Genomic DNA, 24,079 nt, shown 5'->3' with positions numbered 1-24,079 from the left:
ATTACTTGGAAACTATTTTGAGTTTCACAGAAGAAGGCTCTTATCGTCTATGAATTCATGTTAATGTGAATTTGAAGTACCTGACCAATCTCATTAATTTAAATTTATCCTGTTAGTCTAGGGAAACAGCACACGGATCTTTTTACAGAAAAAGAGTAGAGTGAAGGATTGAAAGAATATCAGTAAGTAAAAGAGTCATTTGCTGAAAATTCTTGCCCTGAGAGGCAGAAGCCTGTCCAGGTAAAACACACCCATGTAACAACTTCCCTGCCAAGGACATCACACAAGCAGGAGAATCAGCTCTGTAACAGGTTGAAGATAACCTTAATGCCGTATATTGATTAAGTCTCGACACTATTAGCCTGGTATTCTAAGGTTCAAAGGATTGGATCCACTTAAAGCAAACATCAGAAAGGACAGTGTGGCACCTAAACAGCTCCTGTCAAAAGCAATCACTTTGAAGTTTTCAAATGTCAAAATTAAAAGGGTTAAGATAAGATTGATGGGAATTGGGAGAACAGGGTGAGTAGGCATCAGACGTGGATTATTTGAAGACCAGTTGAGTTCTTCCCGAGCCCCACCTCTGTACTCACACTGTTGTAGCCAAGAGAAATGAGTTATTCCCCAGGTGTCCAGGGGTCAGCAATCTGAAACCTGTAAGTAGGGTTCATCCCCGTTTTTCTGGGACTCTCCTAGTTGTCAAAGCTGACTCATCATTGGCATCAAAGTGGGAGCTTTTTTTTTTTTTTAAAGTGGGAGCTTTTAAAGTATACATTCCAGGACCAGCAACTCAGAATTCCTGAGTTTAACTTTAAGGCAGTGAGATTTATAATCTGTATTCATTTTATAAAGTGCCCCCAGGTGAATCTGATAATATAGGTGCTTGGGAAATTCTGTTCTAGGAAACATTAGAATTCCTGATTTTAAGACATTGCTGCCTAAATAAGATGTGTGTGTGTCTGTTTGTGTGTGTGCCTGCTTTCCCTTCCCTTTCCCAAGATGCCAACAACTGTTTCCTCTTCCATATTATAACATACATGGTTACAGTGTCTGCAGGTATCACAGTGTTTGCATGTATTAAGATGTTTTGGGATACTGGACCAAGAAGTTCTTTAAAAAGTGTTCTCTCTCTTTCTCTTTTTCTGCTTCCAGAGACCAGCACAGGGCTTTCACATAGTCTATACTCAGTAAATACCAATAAACAAGAGACGATCTTTAGGAACAGTTTAGTGCTTAAAATCTGTTCTATGGGCCATTAAAGAGTGACATTCAGAGGATGCTTCATGGAGGAAGTGGCACTTGGAGGGGGTCTACAATCCAGTAGGGTAGAGAAAGGGAGCTAAGGTTGTAAGCAGGAGGGGAACAGAATGACCATACCAAGGTGATAGGCATAATTATGGGAAAATGTGTAAATGGCAGAAATTAAAGTTGATCACAGAACATTTTGGATTCCTCACCAGGGCAAGACGAAAGTGATGTTTTAGTAAGGGCCATCTGATCATAATGAATATATTTGGAGTCAAGAGAAACTGACATAAGGAAACCCCTGGTACACATTTATGCTGCATGTTATAAAAGTACCGTTCACACTCAACTAAATTCAGTTTCAAAACAGTAAGTGAAAGAGACCTATACTTCATGTCTTTTTTATGCACGTGCTATTATTTGTTTTCAGGTTTTGTGTGACTGACACCACAGTACCACATTTGTACAGTCAGGTCCTTGAGTATCCTTCTGGGGATGGGCAGCCTATGACCATAGACACAACTTGCTTTTCTTCCTTCTGTTCTTCCCCTTCCTCTCCTTATCTCCCCATCTCCTCCTTCCATTTTCTCCACCCTTTCAGAGACAGACTGCATTGATCATTTCTGAGTTGTTCAGCTAATGTGTCATCATTTTAATGTATGTGATCATATGAGTAAAAAGATACAATCCGCTTAATTTCAACTAGAGACTACTGATATAATTAAGTGTATATCTACATATTTCCCTGGAAACATAGACAACAACCCGCAATTGATATAAACTGTGGTCAAAACAGAAAGGGTCCTACAATACTCTGTGGAATTCAGAGCTTTCTAAAGGCCCTGGGGAACCACTGAAACAAGGTTGCAACTATTATTATATGTTCATTATATGTTTATCATGCCCAAATGTTATTGTGTAATGTTCTTCTATACGTTGGAAACAATAATATTCTGAAAAATATTATAATAAAATTGTTCTTCTGCCAATTTAAATAATCCTAGGGCAGATTCCACATATGCCACCCCTACACCCTTCAACAGTTCCTTCCTCAGTTTCTCTGACAATTAATGCAACTCCATTTTTTCAGTTGTGCAGATCAAAAATCTTGGTACTGTTGTTGTCTCCTCTTACTCTTTCTCTCTTATACCTAACACATTGACTTTACGGTCCAAATATCTTCTGGGTTTAGTCACTTCTAACTACCCCCCCAAATTAAGTTACCATTGTCTTTTCTCACCTAGAATCTTCCAGTAGATCTCTAACTGGATTCCTGCTTTTGCTCCCACCCACAATATGGCAGCCAGGAAGGTCCTGCTTATACTGTTGCATCATGGTGCCTCTTTCCTGAAAACTCTCTAATGGCTTCTCATTCAGGGTAAAAATCAAAGTCCCTCACTGTAATGTCTGAGGCCCTTCTTGAACTGTGCTCCTGGTTATCTCTCTGTCTTTATCTCTTACTGTCCTCCTCTGGTTTTTGCTGCAGCCACACGGTCCCCTTACTGGTCCTTAACCAAGGAGCATTCTCCACACAGTGTATGTATAATTCCCTCTGCCTTTCCTCACATGAATGTGTGTCTAGCTTCCTCACTTGCCATAAAATATTAATTAGAATGTCACTCCCAGTAAAGCCTTACATTGCCACATTGTCTAAAATTTTATCTCTCCTCACCAACATTTTTTCACGTTCCCCATCTTACCGTATTATTATTTTTCCCCCACTGGAGAAAAAGCTCCGTGAAACATCTCTTTTACTCTCCTTTGTTCGCTGTTGTAACCCCTTCACTAGAACAGTGCCTAATACCTAGGAGGTACTCAATAAATATATGTTGAATACATGGATTTATGAAATTATATCCACAGTTTACATGGTAATATTTGACATTGCTCTCACTATATTTGGAAAACTAGAACACAGATTTATCTTTATCTTCTGACCTTAACATGTAGGAACTCTATTAAAAGTTCTATTACTTCACAGTTTATATGATTCAATTGACTTTTTAGTACCAAAAAACACCAAATTGAAAATGTTGATGTAAATACTACAGTATTAGTTTCTAGCAGTTGTTTTCTTTGTTTTGAATGTTCTTCATTTAGTGTTTAGTATTAGATATATTTGTGAAAAATTTTAATGCAATAATAAATGCTTTTTCTAGAGTGCATATTTACTTATTAATATTTCAAATTAGAAGTTAGATGCACAAATTCTTTTCTGTTTTTCAATATGAAAGTCTAATTTGCATTCTCTTCAAGGAAATGATGAGCATTTCTAAAATTCAGACTAATGATTTTATTTAATTTTGAAAGAAAATTTAGGTTAGTACAATTTAGGTTGCTATAAAAAGGTTACTACATAAATATGATACTTTTAAAAGTTGATGTATCACCTAGTGAGCATTTCAGTAGAATGCTATAGAAATGCTGAGGTTTCATTTCCTAAAAAATGTGTTCCTGTGTCAGTGTGAGTTCTTACACTTCTGAGGTAGAAGTGATAACCTTGCCAATATCCATGTTCTCGTGACCTGCATATGTTTCCAGAAGTGCCAGCTTTAATTAGGTAAATATAAACGTTCTGTGGTTTATTCACATTTGCCGGCATGACATTGTTATTGTGCTGTTTGGATTAAATAAATGCAAGATGTGTGTGGACACACACATACAGAAAGGAGTTACATAGCTGTCCTTTGGGGCATTCCATTTGGTGGTCAGATATCCTTTCAGCACTCATTCCTGCCTCTCAGGCTGATGAAAATGCCGTGTGATGAGTGTTGAATTGAAACCAGAAAGCACCGGCGCGCAACTGGAGGCTTGCTAACACGGTTTTCAGCTGCACTGTGACGGCTGAATAACTTCAGCCTTCTGTCTTGTGGTACAACTTTGCCCATGCTCTTGTTCCGAGGTACTGAGATTTGAAACTCCTAACAAATACTCATCTCATAGTTTCTAACAATAGTAATGTGTCCTCAGTGTGGCAGTTATTTCTCACCCTTAAAGCCTTAGATACCATTCATGTTGATTTCAAAATACATTCTCTTAAAGGTGATTTCACTCCAAAACAAATAAACCATACAACATAGTTTTCATTGGAAACCTTTTCGTTTTGTAGTCCTTCATATTTACAAAATTAAGATAAATGTTTGTTTGTTTGTTTTGCGGTACGCGGGCCTCTCACTGTTGTGGCCTCTCCCGTTGCGGAGCACAGGCTCCGGACGCATCAGGCTTAGCTGCCTTGGCTCACGGGCCCAGCCGCTCCGCGGCATGTGGGATCTTCCCAGACCGGGGCACGAACCCGTGTCCCCCGCATCGGCAGGCGGACTCTCAACCACTGCGCCACCAGGGAAGCCCTAAGATAAATATTTTTAAAGGATACGTTATATTGTTTTTCTTTCTTTCCCCCTACGAGTTCCTCAAAAGCCCCATCAACTTTTTTTTCTTCCATTCCCTCTGTTCTTTCTTATTTTGTTGGTTGACTGTGTGTAGGGGGGTGAGACTGGTATAATTTTTTAAAGACCGTGGAGTGTTTGGCTTCCTTGCTTTTCTGCTGAGCAATGGATGTAGCGTGGGGACTGGCCCTGCTACCTTCTCTTGCTATTACTCACTCTAAACTCGATGTGCAGGGCACTGGCTGTGGACAGCTGCTCAGACAGGTGGCCAGCATGGTACAGAGTCCCAGAGGCAGGTCAGGACAAGAGCCATCAAGACGTTTTTGACGAAACAGGTGTTCGCCAGGGTGAAAAAGAGGGAAATTGCACTTATATAGCACTCAAGTGTTCACACATTGCATTTCACTTGCTTTTTTTTTATCACACTTCATAATAATCCAGGGATCTACTTAAGTATTATTTCCCCTACTTTCTAAATGAAGTAAATGGGGGCTAAGAGAGGCTAATTTATTTGCCAAAGGAGAGATGGAGTCAGGGGTCAAATCTTGAGTCTGAAAGTTTTTACTCTTCACTCAGCAGTTACATGTCCTCTGTTGCTGAGCTGAGTCCTGGAGTGAATGGGTCCAAAGAGCTCCATTCCTGAGTCTTCCCTTCCATAACCCCTCCCTGCCTCAGGGAACACAGGTAAAATCAACTGAAAAGCGAAGGATGCTGTGTGATAACAGTTGAGTCTGATCAATTCTAGACACACCTTCCTACCCCACCCCACCTCCTCCTTGAAAATAAACCTTGCCTTTGCTTTAGGTTTACATTACTGTACTTAAGTCTTGTATTGGATTATACATAATATTGTCTTTATCTACCTATCTATCTATCTACCTGAAATCTATCATTTTTTCAATATAGCAAGTGTTTTAAAACACTAATTCACAACAACAACAACAAAAGCCATGAGGGAGATTGTAGACTTTAGAAAGAGATATATTTATATATAAGAAAATTTAGAGAACAATAAAAGAGTATAAAATAGTATTACATTTGATATAATCATCTTCCCAAGTGTGTGGTGTGACATTTAAGGGACAGTCCATGGTGTGGTTTGAAAGTACTGGCCTCGGTGTCAGAAGCCGAGTGAATAATCGGCTCTGTCAGTTATTACCGGGCTGACCGAAGTGACTTGTCTAATTTCTGAGCCACACAACCTACCTTGCACAAAGTGATGCTCATACACTTACAGAAGTGTTGCAAAAACTAAATGGTTAATAATGTATGTAAAGCCGAAGCTTAGTGTGTAGCATATGGTACACAGTCAAAAGAAAGAGCTGTTTTTTCCACACCTGGAATTCTTTTTTTTTTTTTTTTTTTTTTTGCGGTACGCGGGCCTCTCATTGTTGCGGCCTCTTCCGTTGCGGATGGAGCACCGGCTCCGGACGCGCAGGCTTAGCGGCCATGGCTCACAGGCCCAGCCACTTCGCGGCACGTGGGATCTTCGCGGACCGGGGCACGAACCCGTGTCCCCTGCATCGGCAGGCGGACTCTCAACCACTGCGCCACCAGGGAAGCCCCACACCTGGGATTCTTAATCAGTCACATTAAATGGAAACACCTCATGACTTCATTAGATATCAGTATTATGGCAGCAGTGTCGATTGAATTCCAGAAAATATTCTTTCCAGCAATGCTTGCAGAAATAAGGTTTTTCACTGTTACATTTTTTCTCTAATGTGTAATGTCAGACTACTTTTTGCTCAAGTTGCAATTGAAAACTTACTTCAAAAATATGAATATAATCTTAAAATACTATACATTGTATTCCTTTGAAGCATTTAGAAGAAGGAAGCAGAGGAAGCAGCAAAACACAATGGAAAGTACAGGGGATTGTATCCCAGACATACAGGGTCTTGATTTCTGGCTTTGATCCTTACTAGCTTTTTCACTTTGGATAAATACTTAATCTCATCGAGATCTGACACACTCATTCATAAAATGAGGAAAATACTAATTACCTTGCAGTTCTGATAGTAAAAGCCCTAAAATAATGCATGCGAATGATGTAGAGTAGAGCTAGCATTATGGTAGATGCTTAATACATGTTAATTGCCCTTCCTCAATTTCTCTTCCTTTCTTTATTCCTCCATTCCTATCGTTCTGACCATAACACCTCCAGGAACCAAAGGAGCACAGCAGAAATTCTAAGGCGTGTAAGAAGAGTCAGTGAGCAAAACGTGTATAGAGAAGACAAGGTGGCTGAAAATTCTAATCATTTCACTGGAACCAGTGTTTGCCCCAAACAAACATTACTCATAAGAATGGCTGCGCAATTTATCTAGGAAGCAAAGCGTAATATTTACAGGGGCAAAGAGGACAGCGAAGAGATGAGAGTTAGTGAAATCTGACATTCGTGAGCTGGCGCTATTTCGTAAATCTCACTTCCCTCGGTGGAAGAGATTAGCTTTCAGTACAGATAACTCCACGTGGAAGAGAAACATGGGAGCATTAGACTTGAGGGCTCTTGCTCTACACAGTCAAGTTCTTTTCAGATAATTCTGGTTGATTAAAGAAACAGGGAAAATAACCCTTTTAACGTTGTACAAATATTAAGATTTGGAGTAGGCATATGGGCATCATTGAACTCCTGGGATGAAAGGTTTCAAAGCAACATACAATTTAAATTAATAAATTTATAGTTGCACATAATAGTGGGTTGACAGACGCTAAAAGTATCACCAACAGTATCTCAGAATGAATCTCCCCAAATAAACAAATGCTTCGCCATATGAGAAATGCTTCTTAAAATTGTTTACCCCGATATATAATACCACCTGGCTATATTACATAAAACATGACCTGATTTTTTAAAATGTCTAATTAACTAGAGTAATTTATAGAATCTCATTTGTATTTTCATAGTCGCACATAATGACGTTTATTTTCCTAACGATCAATTTGATTGATATCCACGTTTTCTGACTTTTCTCCCAATAATGCCATTAAAGCTATAAGAGGGAGAATTGTAGGTCAGAGTCACTCTTGGTATTTAGGTTATGGAAGGAGTGAAACTTTTAAGAGGGAAAGAAAGGAATGGGGACAAGGGCAGGAGAAAAGAAGGGACAAAGGAGGAATGGGGGCAAGGGCAGGCACAGTCTGTACTATGTTATTACTTTCCCAGGCGAGAAGTCTACTGACTTTTGTAAAACTGGTTACGATCACAATCTGGGGGACTGGGTATTACGATCAAAGAAAGGAATGCTTGTGACTGAATCTCACTGTATTCTGTAAGGTGGTTCCAGAAATTTTGTCTTTATAATTAATCATATTGTTTACTAGAGTACAGTTAAGGGGTATCACATTTCTGGTAAAATTGACAAACTTTTAGGGTTGAGAGTAACCAAAGAGTCCTACAGTCTGAAATTGCCAGGAAATGAAAGGCTTTATGGAAAATTGCCTGTGATTCAAATTAGACTAGACTAAGACTAGGGCCCAAATATCTTAGTACTCTTCTTCATTAATCAACTATTTCCTTACTCACTAGTTAGAGAAACCTGGATATCCACATGCTCTGTGTGTGAGTGTTTATGTTGCAAATTGACCTAAGCCATTTTGAGTGTCCACAGTTGATAACTTCCTTGGCAGCATCCCTTGGTATTCTCTTGTTAGAGGTGGGAGTTATAGTTCTTCTGTTGCCCAGTCATAATATAATCTCGTAGTACAATGAGGGTAAATCACAGAAGTCAAAGTCTACTACCCATTCAGTCTCTTCTTAGCAATCAAGTAGAAAAATTCATAAAATCTGCTCAGAGATTCACGAAATACCCAGCCTTTTGTCTTTTGATACTTTGACAAACACCATGCGTGAGTTAGCAGGATTTAGTTACCACATAGTTGGAATAAGGCCAAAGCATCTTCTGGAGGTGGTTGCTCTTGGGACCTGATGGAATTCATGGCCAGAGGCAGCAGTGAAGAGTAGAGGAGACCAGGCACATCAGTCCTGAGTGTTGTCCAGGCGAGGTAGGGCCTCCCATGTGGTATCTTCGTAAGTGCACGCCTTGCTTCACTAATGGAACTTATTTCACTGTTGAAAAATCATTACTACTCTCTAGGGTGATAATGAAGAAACTTGTGAGGTTTTTAGATATCAGCATAGTTGAAGCATTACAGTAACCACATCTGGAGTGTTTGCTTCTGATTTATTTGCTAACAAATGCTAACAACCTACGGGGAGTGTTTGCTGTGTTGAGTTTTTCAGACGTTCCCTAACTGTCCCACAAAACTAACAAAACTGTATCTGAAATGCTAGTTTTAGAAACATAACTAACCAAGAACATCTTTCTAATTTTTTTACTTCTTGTCTATTAGGCATTCTATTGCTTGCCATGGAAGGCTCATCTATAGTAGAATATCCTTTCAATATCATAAATTTTGATATTTAGTTCATATTTTGGATCGATTTCAACCTGTTGTGAACCATCCATTCTCCTTGTTTTATGTATTGTTAAAGATCATTTCATTCTACTTTGGATAAGTACATTTCATATACTTGGTGAATGCCGTTAAATTGTCGTGTAAATCACATGCTAAGAATGACACAGCTCTAGTTAAACAGATGTCATTGCAATAGCTCCCCCCTCCTCTCAGCACAACCAAACACATTTACACATCTGCACATTTGGTCATTTACTCTCTCACAGACTGTCATTTTAGTCCTTTTTTCAGTATTTAAATTGCATAATTATTATCTTACGTTACTTCAAGCGCCTTTATTTGCTTGCAGAAATGTTACTATTTTCTAATAAAACAGTAGCAAATACTGCAGTCAGTTCCAGCTGGAATTTGATTATTATATGAATCCCATTGCCAGTTGCTAAATGCCTTTGCAAGGTAATTAGATTGTTATCTGGTCCTGTCTTGCTTCCATTGAGTCAAGATGTACACAGGTGGAAAATGCATTAAATAAGCCATCTTGCTTGATGGCTTCTTTCCAATGCCAGTGAGTCTATGAAAATACAAATGAGATTCTATAAATTACTCTAGTTAATTAGACATTTTAAAAAATCAGGTCATGTTTTATGTAATATAGCCAGGTGGTATTATATATCGGGGTAAACAATTTTAATAAGCATTTCTCATATGGCGAAGCATTTGTTTATTTGGAGAGATTCATTCTGAGATACTGTTGGTGATACTTTTAGCGTCTGTCAACCCAAGCTCCACAACAGCTGGCCATCGCTGAAGTCTCTTCAGAATCCTGCTATAGTAGAGTCAGAATGAGCGATGATGCTTCCGTGTCAACTGAGTAAAGGTGGGACTTGTCACGTGTCATATTAAAAGAGTGATGTCTGACGTCTTTAAGGTGAAGCTCCTGGCCTCTCTTTGGGTCTTTTCCTAACTGAGAAAATGTCAGCCACCTCTCCCACTGGATTCCAGTAGCACCTCATACATACCTCTATTCCAGCATTTCAATGCACTCTGCTGCCATGATTTGATTATGTATTGGTCTCCACCTCTCTTGTGTCAACTCAAGGGACCTTAATTTACTTCTCATTCATTCTGGTATCGCCAGAGCAGTCCGTGAATAGTAGGCTTTCATTAGAGAGGGGATTAAGTGGAACGTTCCTTGAGCTCACAATCCCAGTGTCAATTATAAACAAATAAAAACATTTAAAAATTCATCTGTGTTATAAAAGGCAGAAAGAAATTGCCCACTGCTTCCCAGGTTACCTTGAGACTTGTAGTAGTGTCTTCTATCTCTTGTATATTTTCTTTAATAATAGGAGCTTCCGTAGAAGACAGTAGAGAAAGACCCTCTCCTTCTAGGTCAACAATGTCTTGGGATGCCTTTCAGATAATTCCATGAAGGCGATATCTAATCCTATGAGCAGAACTTACCTTACTGGCAGGCACAAGCAATAAGAATAATTATGAAGGTGTAGTCCCCATATCAGAATAGAGAGGTTCTACTTAGAAAAAAAATTTTCAATATCATCTTGCATAACAGCAGTAGATATAGTAACTGTGAAAATGATGGATGTGAAAATTCCAAAAACGTGTTTTTTAATAAAAGTTATCCCTCCGAAAACATTTTTGAATCTTACTGTTATTAACTTACTTATATATCGGTATTCTTATTTCCAGTAACTACTTAAAAGAAGATATGAATAGGCATTAAAGCTGTTCTGGCTCTTAACAGGATTAATATAAAATACTCTCAAGTTATAATAAAATTTTAAATCTGAATGACTTTTTCTTTTTGAGAAAAATATATTACTGAAATATATTGTACTTGTATTTTGAATGGTTTTTTTTTGGACAGGCTAAGTTTTAAAATAAGAATCAAGGCTTCCGTTAATTAGAGGTTGTTCTAAGTGATTAAAAAGATCAACTCTTGAATTTTAAATTCTAAATATAGAAAATGTACATGTTAGGGTAACATAAAATGTGTACTTCATAAATAGAACTAAAACTAAATAGAACAAGGAGCAATGTGACATGTTTAAAGACAAATACATAATAAATGCTAAAATGTGCCAGCAATAGTCTGATTTAAAAGAAACATTAGGGGACTTCCCTGGTGGCACAGTGGTTAAGAATCCGCCTGCCAATGCAGGGGGCACGGGTTCAAGCCCTGGTCCGGGAAGATCCCACATGCCACAGAGCAACTAAGCCCATGTGCCACAACTACTGAGCCTGCACTCTAGAGCCCACAAGCCACAACTACTGAGCCCCACGTGCCACAACTACTGAAGCCCACACGCCTAAAGCTCCACAACAAGAGAAGCCACCGCAATGAGAAGCCTGTGCACCGCAACCAAGAGTAGCCCCCGCTCGCCACAACTAGAGAAAGACCACGCACAGCAACAAAGACACAATGCAACCAAAAATAAATAAATTTATTTAAAAAAAAAAGAAGAAGAAACATTGGTTGAATTTATTAAGATAGGGCTTTGTCTCAACACTTAATGACAACTATGATTTGACATTTTAAAAATTATTTTTAATGCTACTGTATATATCCTTGAAACCTCTGTTAAATTTTATGGCCATTAGCTTTCGTTTTTGTGATGAAGAAACAAAAAGTTCGGAAACTAAAAGTTCAGTTGTACTAAATCTATAGCTAAAACTGAAGTTAAATTTCTAGGCTTTCTATAGAACAATCAAAGAATTTCAGTGTCCAATTTATTAAAACTAAAATTCAATTTAGTGAGGATAATCCAATGCTATTAGTGTATTTATTATTATTACTTTAAAACACCATGTAGATACTTAAACTACACACCAGACACTGTATTAGATTCTTTATATAGAGAATCACATTTTACTCTCCTACTCTGTGAGCAAGCATCCTTATATTACAGATAGAAAGTACAGTTTTAGAGAAATTAACTTGTCCAGGGTGGCAGATACAGGGTTAAATATCACATTTATTTGACTAAGAAATATGGACAACTTAATTGATTCAGTTCTCAGTTACATTTTCAGGAACATGCTCTGCAATATGAATCCTGTGGTCCAACCAGATGGTTATTGTTTTTCAGTCCCCTGAATATGACCAGTGTTGCCAATTCTGCAACTTTATTCTTGCAGTTGCTCATGCCTGGAAGATCTCATTCTTTTTCTTTTTTTTTTCCCCCTTTAAATATTACTCGTCCTTCAAGGCCACGTGAAAGCTACAAGCTCAAAGACGACTTCCAAACCATTGCATTCTGAACTCTCACAGCTCTTACCCTGTATTCATTTAAGAACTTCTAGACTCATGGTGTCATTAATACTACATATCATTGGATCCTGAGACGTAAAATACATTGCCTCCTTTCTCATTATCCAGAGGCCATGGTAAAGAATTTGCCATACAGAAATTATCCAATCAAAATATTTATCTACTACCAGTTGCTAGAGTTCTGGCTTCCCTGGAGTGATAGGATAATATAGTACAACTAGAGAAGAGTTGGTTCACGGAATATAAGTAAACTTCTTGATCTCATGGTGTCTGCTAGCATCATGGGAACAGGCAATGCAATATTGTAAGACCAGTTCAAAGAAATTAATTTTGAGCAAAGTTTGCAGAGGTTATGCTTCTTCGCCCCATCACAACATCTTTCATTTTAGCCTCAGACGCATATTCTCAATTCCCTCCATAAGCTGTGGATGAATGTTCAGGAAAGATAGTAGAAGTGAGCCTATAAATGGAACACTGTCTCCCTAGTTTAGTTAAGATGTTTGTCTTTGGAGATACTGTCCGGTGATCCTGTCTTACAACATCTTAGACCCATGGGTATTGCTCAGATTCTTATATTTCCCCTAATGTCCAGCATTAATAGGTACATTAAATGCTCTTATTCTATGAAGTCTACAGATCAACCAAGGGGCAAAGTAGGAGATTTTGTCAAGTATCTTGTTAAGTACCAAGCTCTTATTAAGTATCTAATCAACTAATCAGAAAAGAAGTTCCTACTAACATTTTGTAATAGACTTGAAGAATACAATTTCCCTGAAGATAAACTCTTGGAGATTACGGGGACCAGCTACACAGACTAAAACAGAGGATGATGTGGAACTCTGCCTCTTGATGCCTAAGAAAGGCAATGTTGCTTAGGGGATAAGATTCTTTTTTTTGGGGGGGGGTTTCATTACTAATTTTTTTTTAATTAATTTATTTTTGCTGTGTTGGGTCTTCGTTTCTGTGTGAGGGCTTTCTCTAGTTGTGGCAAGTGGGGGCCGCTCTTCATCGCGGTGCGCGGGCCTCTCACTGTTGTGGCCTCTCTCGTTGCGGAGCACAGGCTCCAGATGCGCAGGCTCAGTAGTTGTGGCTCATGGGCCTAGTTGCTCCGTGACATGTGGGATCCTCCCAGACCAGGGCTCAAACCCGTGTCCCCTGCATTGGCAGGCAGATTCTCAACCACTGTGCCACCAGGGAAGCCCTGTTTTTGTTTTTTTTTACATCTTTATTGGAGTATAATTGCTTTACAATGGTGTGTTAGTTTCTGCTTTATAACAAAGTGAATCAGTTATACATATACATATGTTCCCATATCTCTTCCCTCTTGCGTCTCCCTCCCTCCCACCCTCCCTATAAAAAGAAACGAAACTGAGCTATTTGTAATGAGATGGATAGACCTAGAGTCTGTCATACAGAGTGAAGTCAGAAAGAGACAAATACCGTATGCTAACACATATATATGGAATTTAAGAAAAAAAAATGTCATGAAGAACCTAGGGGTAAGACAGGAATAAAGACATAGACCTCCTAGAGAATGGACTTGAGGATATGGGGAGAGGGAAGGGTAAGCTGTGACAAAGCGCTAGAGAGGCACGGACATATATACACTACCAAACGTAAGGTAGATTGCTAGTGGGAAGCAGCCGCTCTGTGCTTTGTGACCACCTGGAGGGGATAAGATTCTTCAGTGCTGAGGTGGAAATCTTGTTCTAGTTACTCCCAGTATTGCCTTAGGCAAGTAATTAACTTCTCTGAGCCTTTAATTTCCTGTATCTCCTAAGGTCACCATGAGAATTAAATTAGATAATTTGTGGCACATAGAAACTGGTTAATAAATATATATTTTTTTATAATAGGTTACTTCAGTTTTGTTTGAGTAACCCACTTTTTAGGGCTACCACAACATGATGGGCAATGATCCTTGGTAGATTTCCACACAGCTCCTTAATGAATGGGCATCTTCTACTGCCTATTTTCTTTACTTCCTTTTGAGAGAACTCAGCATTGTTTCTACCTAGTTAAGACCAGACATCTGCTGTATTTAAGCTGTTTTCTGATTTGAATTTATAGTGTTGGTCTTGGACGCCTGACCTCTCTCCTGGCCATTGCTTATATGATTTCCTGTCTTTGTCAGAATGTATTTTAGAATCTAGAAGCTACAATTAATAGCTTGTAGGCGAAGGGAGGGTCTCATGTATACTTCCCATGTTTTGTGTACATAAAGATAAATGGTAGGATTTGGAAGCTTTATGTGCCTAAATAAAAATAAAGATGGAGACAGAGAGAGAAAGAGAGGTCTAAATCTAATAAAAAGGCAATCAGAGACACACAAGGAAACTGACAAGTCAATATGTCCGAGTCTCAAATGGCCATCTGAGTAATATTTCTTCCTGAATTATTTTTTGACTAGATCTGGTAAGATAGCATTTGTTACTTACCTCAAATCAATATTATGACTTGAGTCCATTGTTTCAAATTCATAATTAATACTAATTAATACATTTTCCTCTATTTTGGCTTCTTCTGTCCATTGCCACCTTCCCCCTCCCCTGTAATGGCAGCCTCCACTCTCTGCTCTGCACCCTCCTCTGTATTTATTTATTTATTTATTTTTTGCTGTACGCGGGCCTCTCACTGCCGTGGCCTCTCCCGTTGTGGAGCACAGGCTCCGGACGCGCAGGCTCAGCGGCCATGGCTCACGGGCCCAGCCGCTCTGCGGCATGTGGGAACTTCCCGGACCGGGGCATGAACCCGTGTCCCCTGCATCCGCAGGCAGACTCTCAACCACTGCACCACCAGAGAAAACCCCTCCTCTGTATTTTTGATCCCTTCCCTTTGACTTTACAATTGTTTGAGCACATGCCCAAACCTTATTTTGTATTAGAAAAACATTACATTTGGATCTCCTAACAATGCTGAGAAAGCATTTAATCCCAGTCCTTTCATTTTATTGATGAGAAAACTGAGATACAAAGACATGAATGTCAGACACTATCAATTGAATTTACAGGAAACATAATATGTGTGGCACTTAGTAATTTACAAAGTACATTTACATATATTATTGGATTATATCCTCCTAAGACTCCCTTACAGAAAAATGGTCTTTATTATACATATTTATAGATAAGAAATTGAGTATGTGAGAGGTTAAGTGATTGCCAAAGATCACGTGATTAACCGTTGACCCAAGGTCTAAGTTTAGATCTTCTAATTCCTAATCCAGTGTTTTTTCCACCACAGCCGACTCTGCCTTTTCTGTTCACTCTGTCTCATTATTTTTAACTCAGTTCTAATTGTCTATTTTTCTTTTTTAAACATTAGACTCAGATATTTGTGAAGTTACATGCACACACAAACATACACACATCTCTCAGGGCGCGATATGTAGCTCCAAGATTCCTGAACGTGTACCAGGTAAATCTTTTGTGAGAGGTTCTATAGTATTTATTCATTTGCTGAGTACATGTTTCAATTGGTACAATGTAGAGAAATTCAATTAAAAAGAAAAAAGTATTAGGAATCCTCTTCAGGGAATTCATTCTGTTCATCTGAAGGTATATTCATAGCTATTTCTTACTTGTTAATTTTAAATAACAGACTCTGTTCCAGAAGAAAGCATAGTATATGTCAGAATTAAACAGTACTATAGTTTCAGGAAAAATAACAGTAAGGGGGAGAAAACCCCACATTGTTGTGCTCTACGTTCCATTTCTGGAATTTGCTTGTAGCATTTTTTTTTTTTTTTTTTTAATGAAGAAGCAAGGCAGGGCTTCCCTGGTGGCGCAGTGGTTGGGAGTCCGCCTGCCGATGCAGGGGACATGGGTTCGTGCCCCAGTCCGGGAAGATCCCACGTGCCGCGGAGCGGCTGGGCCCGTGAGCCATGGCTGGTGAGCCTGCGCGTCCGGAGCCTGTGCTCCGCAATGGGAGAGGCCACAACGAGAGGCCCGCGTACTGCAAAAAAAAAAAAAAAAAAAGAAGCAAGGTAAAGCTAATGAATAAGACTAATTAGATATAGAAAACCATTTGTGGTCTAAAGGTAAATTAGAAGTTTGTTGCTAACAACAACAAAAAACTGAGATCTTCAAAACGTAGGCCTCAAATTATTTTTTAAAGTTGTTAGAAGAAATCTGCTCATAAACCATTTATTTTCCATTTAAAATAAACTGTAAGTGGTTTTGACTCTCTTCTCTCAGTGGCCCATGTCATGCTGAAAATAGGCAAGCAAATAAAACTGCAAGCTTTCAGGAAAAGATAAACTCGATGCCTGCTATACTTTCAGGGTAATCAAGGCTTATGGTATATTTACCCCATTTCGTCACTCCTCCCTTTTTGTTATTCCAGTCTTCCATATCAAAACACTTAGTTTTCACTGAATCCTTGCAAATTAGCATCTCATGCATATTCACGGATAAATCACTCATTCTGGAATGGCAGTGGCCTCTTTGCCAGGGAGCTACAGCAGGACAGAGCTGCACCAGCCAGGCTGCCTGCCACCATCTTAGGCTCACAGGTCACATTAGCTCTCAGGCAACGTGAAGTTGACTACAGTTTGATGCTACAGGTCCTTTAACCAGCAATTCTTTAACCTTCCTCAAGATGCTGCAACATTTATCACAAGAGTGAGCATATAGCAATAAATTCTATCCAATTCACAACTAGAGTTCTGCTAAGGGGAGATGACCTTTTATTTTATTTTTTTATTTTTTTTTTGCGGTACGGGGCCTCTCATTGTTGTGGCCTCTGCCGTTGCGGAGCACAGGCTGCAGACGCGCAGGCCCAGCGGCCATGGCTCACGGGCCCAGCCGCTCCGCGGCATGTGGGATCCTCCCGGACCTGGGCACAAACCCGTGTCCCCCGCATCGGCAGGCAGACTCTCAACCACTGCGCCACCAGGGAAGCCGACCTTTTATATTTTTAAGAAAGATTTTATCTTTTGCTTTCCATGGTGTAAGGGATCAGGTATTTTGTTGTTTTCTAGGAGAACCAAATGCATTTCATAGTAATTATTTTTCTAAGATGCAGTCCTTGAATTTGTAGACTTTTAATGGAACCTATCTTGAAGGATTCCACTGATAGAGCAGAAAATTTGCAAGTAACCTAATCTGGATTCTAATCCTCTCATTGCCAATTGCGTTTTTCATAAGCCTAGGAAGCTCTTCACAGTATAAGGATGCTTTTGGACTTTTGTGTCTGAGTTAAAAACTAAAAGAAAACATACACCCCAGCACCAAACTATACTTCATTTTTTAAAAAAGTTACTTCTTTCTTTACCTCGATAGCAACTAATTGGAATCACACAGTAAACTATAGACGACTACATTTGATATTCCTCTTCTGGTTGAAGTAATGGGGTATAGTTCTCAATAGACAGTGCAATTGTGAAGTAGAACTGAAATTTAGAAAAGAACTCCCCCCCCGTACACACCCTTTTCTGTAACAAATGGCTTAGGAATGATACCAAATACAAGAATAATAAGATATTGAAAGAGGTTTAGACTACATCGAGACCGCATTTCATGGCTAATATAGGAATCCATTCTACGTCAATCTTGGCACGCCGTGTTCTTTCTCAAGAAAAGTTCTCAAAAAAGAAGTCACATATTAATAATAATATATTTTTTTCTTTTCCTTTTTATCCTAAAGTGTCATGAGTCCAAAAAAAAAGAACAATTAATGAACTATGTTAGTACTTTCAAAACAAATTTCTGAAATAGATATCAACATCAACCAATTTAATAATATTTGAAAGTATAGCAGTGAAAAAGATATAGTTTTAATTATTAGACCGCAGTCTAGGAACTGACTATTTTCATTGCTTTTTATAAAAAGAAATTTTAAAGTTGGGTTATACTTTGAGGTAATTTGGTTTAATTAATTTATTTTTGTACTAAATTACCCAATTATATTTCCTTTCCTGCTTAGTTTAATTCTTGTCAGGGATATATCAGAAAACCCACTAAGTTGTTACTTTCACTGTTTAAATAGTTATGTTAATGCTGTTTAGTGAACACTTGGCTTTATTAAGTTTGGTGTGTATTTTAATATATTGGAACATTAAACATATGGAACATTGGAACATTTTAATATATTGACGTATTTTTCAAGTTTGATTACATGGAAAAGTAAAATTCATTCCAAATACTTAATTTTGAGAAGTATGCATACTTTAAGTAGCACCAAGATTGTGACCTGTGCTAGCGCTGTGCATGACGGACCAATCAGGGCACCAGCATCTTGACTGCAGAGGTAACTGGGTAGATCCATCCATGCAAAGAAGACCCAAATGGTTTCTTGCAGCTTGGGCTTTCTAAAGATTTAATAAAGATGACAAAAGGATTGACGTGAGGCTGAAGTCTTACTATTGAACAACATGTGCAATCTCCTATTAAAAGCACCCAATTCCAGTAGTAATAAAACCTTTAGTCAGACCTGGATGAGGCAATATCTCTGGCTAGATTCTTGTCTACTTCTTACCATTTTGTTGCTATTGTTCTCCTAATTTCCTTCAGAGAGGTAGACATTTAGTTCACCTTTTAATTAATACAAATTAGCGGTTTCCTTATATTGGTAGTAATACTGTTTTAATCTAATTAATTAGATAATTATTAATTACTAATAATTACTGATTACTAATACTGTATTAGATTACCAATCTCTTGATCAACGTTCTGATTTAAAATAACAGTTCTTCATCAACTGTGTTTCTATAGCTCTAACAATATTTGTTTCTATGCTCTAAATTCTGTAGGTTACAAATCCCCTTCTTATTATGCCACATAACTGCGAAGGCTTCCTATGATCTCTTGATTCAAGGTACCATTGCCTCCGTACTTTTGCCTCAAAGAGAGGTTTCACAGATTTCCCTGATTTTTATTGGAAAGAAACCAACTTCTCACCAGTGCACTACATGAAAAAATCTTTCCAAATACTCTAAAGGAAAGAAGTCGGGTTTTGAGGTCAGGAAGACTTGCATTTGTTTTCTGGTTCCCGGTGTCCTAGCTCTGTGACCTTAACAATTTACTAAATGGAGGCAGTATGACAGTAATATTTATTCCAAGGAATGGCTGTTCGGATTAGATAATTTATTTAGGCGTGCCCTCAAGTCAAGTGAATAACAAGTTGCCATCTTTCTTTTTCTCTGTGGCTACTTCTAGCGTTAGACTAACGATCTTCCATCCTTGGTTCCCTATGGGGACTTTTCTGTTTATCTATTTCATACCCACCTATGTGTGGTTTACACTTACATACTTTATCTTGAGTGAAAAGAATGGAAGACTAATTACTGATATATTACTAGTTCCTGATATCCTTGTGAAAAATTTAATGTTCATTTTCCAGTAGAATAAATTAAGTCTTCCCAAAGGCTGATTAGTAGCTGAGTACACTTCCAGCACCTCAGTTCATTTTGGAAAATAATGCCATAATTTTAATTTTCATAAGTACAGTGGAAACTGAATTAGTCTAGGTAGCATAGCCCAGAGCTCCATTGACTTTCAGGCTCACGGATGAGCATGATAAAACATTTTTCTGCTCCTTGTGAATGAGATTACAGAAAAGAAGAGCACGATATCTGTTTGGGTAGGCAGATGGCCGAATGAGTTTCCTGTAAGACAGTGTCACGTGTCACCTTATCTAAGTTGTTATAATTTCCTATCTGCCAAGACAGTGTCAAGATGTGTTAATGAGATGGCCTTACAAGTGTATACTTGAATGTTTTATGAAAAGTCATTGTAGCTTTCTATGGATCTGACAGTAATTAAATGCATGAGCTCCCAAGGCCCATTGCAGGGACTACATGCATATTTTCTCCCTCCAAAGATGTAGCAGGGTGTGCAAGTCACCTCAATGACTTTTGCAAGGAAAGTTGCTTTATCCCTGCTTCTTTCTGAGATTGGCTATCCTAGTTTTCTGCCCCATTTCAGCACAGCTAGTATCTAAGTACAACTCAGTACTGCAGAGGAAATTTCCATATGAATGTTGACATAAGGTGCCTCGATACTTTTGTCTGTAGACACAGAGCATCTCTTTTTTACTCTCTCCTTGATTATCAAGGAATAATTGCCTGACCAGTAAATGCTGGCTAATGTAACATAGAACTTTCTCTAATAGAATGGAATACGGTGAGCAGTTATTTTTGAACAACCTGCTTCTACCTTTTGGCTTCACTATTCTAAATTCGGGGGTAGGGGAGGTAGAGATAGTGCCTTATCTTGTATCCAATAATTGATATCTATGTATGTGTTTTTTGTATATCATTTTGTAAAATTCAGAGTTATTCTTTTTTCTGTACCAAGGAAAAATGTATCAATATCGAAACTTAGACTTTTTACAAGTATCCGAAAAGTGATGCAAGTATATCTCTCCTTTAACTAATAGTGATCATTTTCATAATAAATATGTACACTTTACATTTTCCTCCTTTGGAATTCTGGGCTTATATAAATTTAAAGATACTAAACACTCTGTTACAATCTTGGAGATGCAAAATGACATTATTATATTATGGTTTATGGGAGGTCAAGAAGTCCAGAGGCAGGGCTTCCCTGGTGGCGCAGTGGTTGAGAGTCCGCCTGCCGATGCAAGGGACATGGGTTCGTGCCCCGGTCCGGGAGGATCCCATGTGCCGTGGAGCGGCTGGGCCCGTGGGCCGTGGCTGCTGGGCCTGCACGTCCGGAGCCTGTGCTCCGCGACAGGAGAGGCCACAACAGTGAGAGGCCCACGTACCGCAAAAAAAAAAAAAAAAAAAAAAAAAAAAAGTCCAGAGGCTTGCTTAGCCTAGACTGTCTAATCTAGAATTTCCCAAACTTGACCAGCAATCCTGCTATTTTTCTGTTTGTCTTTTGTTTCTGTGGTTGTTGTTTTGGTAATCCCTAGTTACATCCAGAGGAAAGGACTTTGAGAATCCCTAGTAATGGAAATCCCAAAGAACCCAGGGGGCAGAGTAGGAGGGGGCACCTAACACGTTCTCCAAAAAACAAGGGATTTTCAACAAAATTTTTATGCTGCCATTATAGTTGTCAAGACTATAATAAGTTATATAAAACAGCATGGGGGGGAGGGATACATTGGGAGATTGGGATTGACATACGCACCCTACTATATATAAAATTGGTAACTAATAAGGACTTACTGTATAGCACAGGGAACTCTACTCAGTACTCTGTAATGACCTATATGGGAAAAGGATCTAAAAAAGAGTGGATAGATGTGTATGTATAACTGATTCATTTTGCTGTACAACAGAACTAACACAACAGTGTAAATCAAGGATACTCCAATATTTTTATTTTATTTATTATTTTATTTTCATTTTAAAAAAGTATGAAAAGGTAAAGTCACAGAAAGTAAAGAAAGGGTGACACTTTTTTATGTGTTGAATTCCCCAGAATATAATATGTTTGATGTATTTCCTCTCGTATGTGTGACCTTGGGTAAAAATAACCATATTCTACAAAAATATGGAGTTAGGGCCAGAGGTAAAACGAAAGGTGGAAGAAGCAGAAAAAGAACTGTTCATAGAGGAAGAAAAGGACTGTTTAACAAGTCGGTGATATGGACTTGATATCCGTGTACAGGAGCTGAAAACATAAATTTGTGAATGACGGGACAGTATGCAAAAAAGTGCTGACACATGATGTCACCTTGAAGATAAAGGTCAAGTGACATTTGTCTCTCTGGGCCCTTCTGTTTCTACGATCTATGAAATGATTAAATGATTTAGAAGAAGATATATAAACATATGTGCCCCCCCTTCCCCCCCCACTTTTTTTTCCCAGTGATGACATGAAGAAATAACGCAAGATGATGGAAGTGTTGTATGATAGACCATGACCCCAAAGCATAACTCAAGCACCTGGAACACTGTGTGAGATTTTAAAATGCCATACTTAAAATGTTTAAGCACACTAGCCTACGTTTGGTTGGAAAAGAACACCCACATAAGGACTAGAAAGATTTGGCAGCAGTGCATAAAGGGGACTCAGTTATTTTTATTTATCAGACTTAAAACAGATCAGTGTGGTGATTTTGTCTTCCTGAGGCTTTGATGTCAAACTGATTAGGTGTAAATCCAGGCTTCAACATGAGCTGTGTGCTCTTGGTCAGTTTATTTAGTGCTTTTTTAATTCACGCTTTTCCCCAGAGTTTTCTTTATAGGGTTGCTAAGAGAATTAAAAGAGATAAATGATAAATTGCATATCATAGTGTCTGGTACATAATAAATGTGGTATTATTTCAGTAAACATCAGGTATTATTATTTTGTCTCACTTGGTTGTATCTGGAAACTTGAGTTTGTTTCTGGGCACCTCATTTAAAGAGAACTATAGGCTAATTGGAGCATGTTAAGAGAGAGGAAAAGAGACTGCAACCCTGTCGTATGAATCATGTTTGACAAAATCAGAGATGTTGAGACTGGAGAAGACCTAGCTCTCTTTGAACTTGAATAAAGACATTTTAGATTTAGTCTATTTGATGATAAGGACTCTAAGTTTAAAACTTTGTTTAGGAAGGTAAGTATTTCCCACCATTGCATAATTTTAGCCTCAGCCATAGAAATCTCTTTATGGGTTTCTCATTGAGGAGATTCTCAACTATGGAAGAATTAAAGGCCTCTAAGCATCGTTCCAAACCGGTATGTCGTGATTCTAGCAGGTAAAGAGTATTTCCGATGCTTGGCTGTCACTTTCTCTCTCCCTCCTATACGAAACAAACAACAAACAAAAAACAGAAACAATACTCATTTTCCTTCATAAAATTCAGTGGTATGTTTTGTCTTGTTCCCTTAGATTCTGCGCACACACACGTGTTTACACATACACAGGGAGTAAAATTACTTAGTAATTCCACTTTTGACCTAAAGTTAAATTGTTTTGTTCAGGTCAGGAATACAGCGTTCATTTAGGCTGACTGGTTCATAAATGTGACACATTTGCTTTTAGCTTATCTGTGAAACAGAAGTCTAATTTATTTTCTTGTTATTTTTGAAAATAGTAGAAGCAATAAATAATGAACTGCTAGCTGACAGAATTGGAGAACTTTTCCTCAGTACCAGAAGTTGTTACCTCTGGGCTAAGAACCCCATCCTGAAGCAGAGGGTGGCAATGAGTTTGCAGAACGTCTTTTTGACTCACTCCCCTCCCCTTTAGTCTTTAGTCTCTCCCCTTCACGCACTCCTGTCTCAGAGGGCGATCGGTTTGGGCAAAAGGCCAGTGATTGAGAGTGAAAAATTAGAACACAACAGCCTCACAGACAGAAAGACTATTCACTTTTAACTTTGGTGACACAATTTAAACACTAATATTTCAGAAGAAGAAAATTTTTTAAAAGCCTACCTTTGAGCGAGTGTTTATTTGTAGTTATTGATTACTAATTATTTGGGAAGGGATTTTCAAGAATGAAATACTCAGGACCGATCTAATAAGTAGTTTAGGAGATTTAAGAAGCATCATTTAAACTGATCTTATTAATTTATTCAAGTTATCCAAAGGTGTGAGACATCACTGGTGATTTCGCTTTGAGGGAATTTCAGTGCTGGTGGAAAAGGCCAGATGGTCAGCTCTGGAGGCTGAAATACGTCATCAGTGGGAACAAAGTTTGAGTGGACGGTAACGAATTTTATTACCGAAGACTCTAAGGCGATAAAAACTTTCTGAACTTGGTAGAAAAATATCATAAGACTACCAACTTCCTAGCACCCACACGGCAGTTAATTTTGGCAATTTGCTTGGGACC

General features: G+C 38.5%; 1 protein-coding gene across 1 annotated transcript in view; it reads left to right on the top strand.

Moving 5' to 3' along the window:
• Positions 1-24,079, top strand: part of CNTNAP2 (contactin associated protein 2) — a 2,098,245-nt gene that overhangs the window by 399,021 nt on the left and 1,675,145 nt on the right. The gene's annotated exons all lie outside the window — the stretch shown is intronic.

This window comes from Phocoena sinus, chromosome 9, assembly GCF_008692025.1.
Source record: "Phocoena sinus isolate mPhoSin1 chromosome 9, mPhoSin1.pri, whole genome shotgun sequence".
NCBI classification, from domain to species: Eukaryota; Metazoa; Chordata; class Mammalia; order Artiodactyla; family Phocoenidae; genus Phocoena; species Phocoena sinus.
Note: the sequence above shows the minus strand (reverse complement) of the source record. Positions and strands in the feature narration are given on the sequence as shown.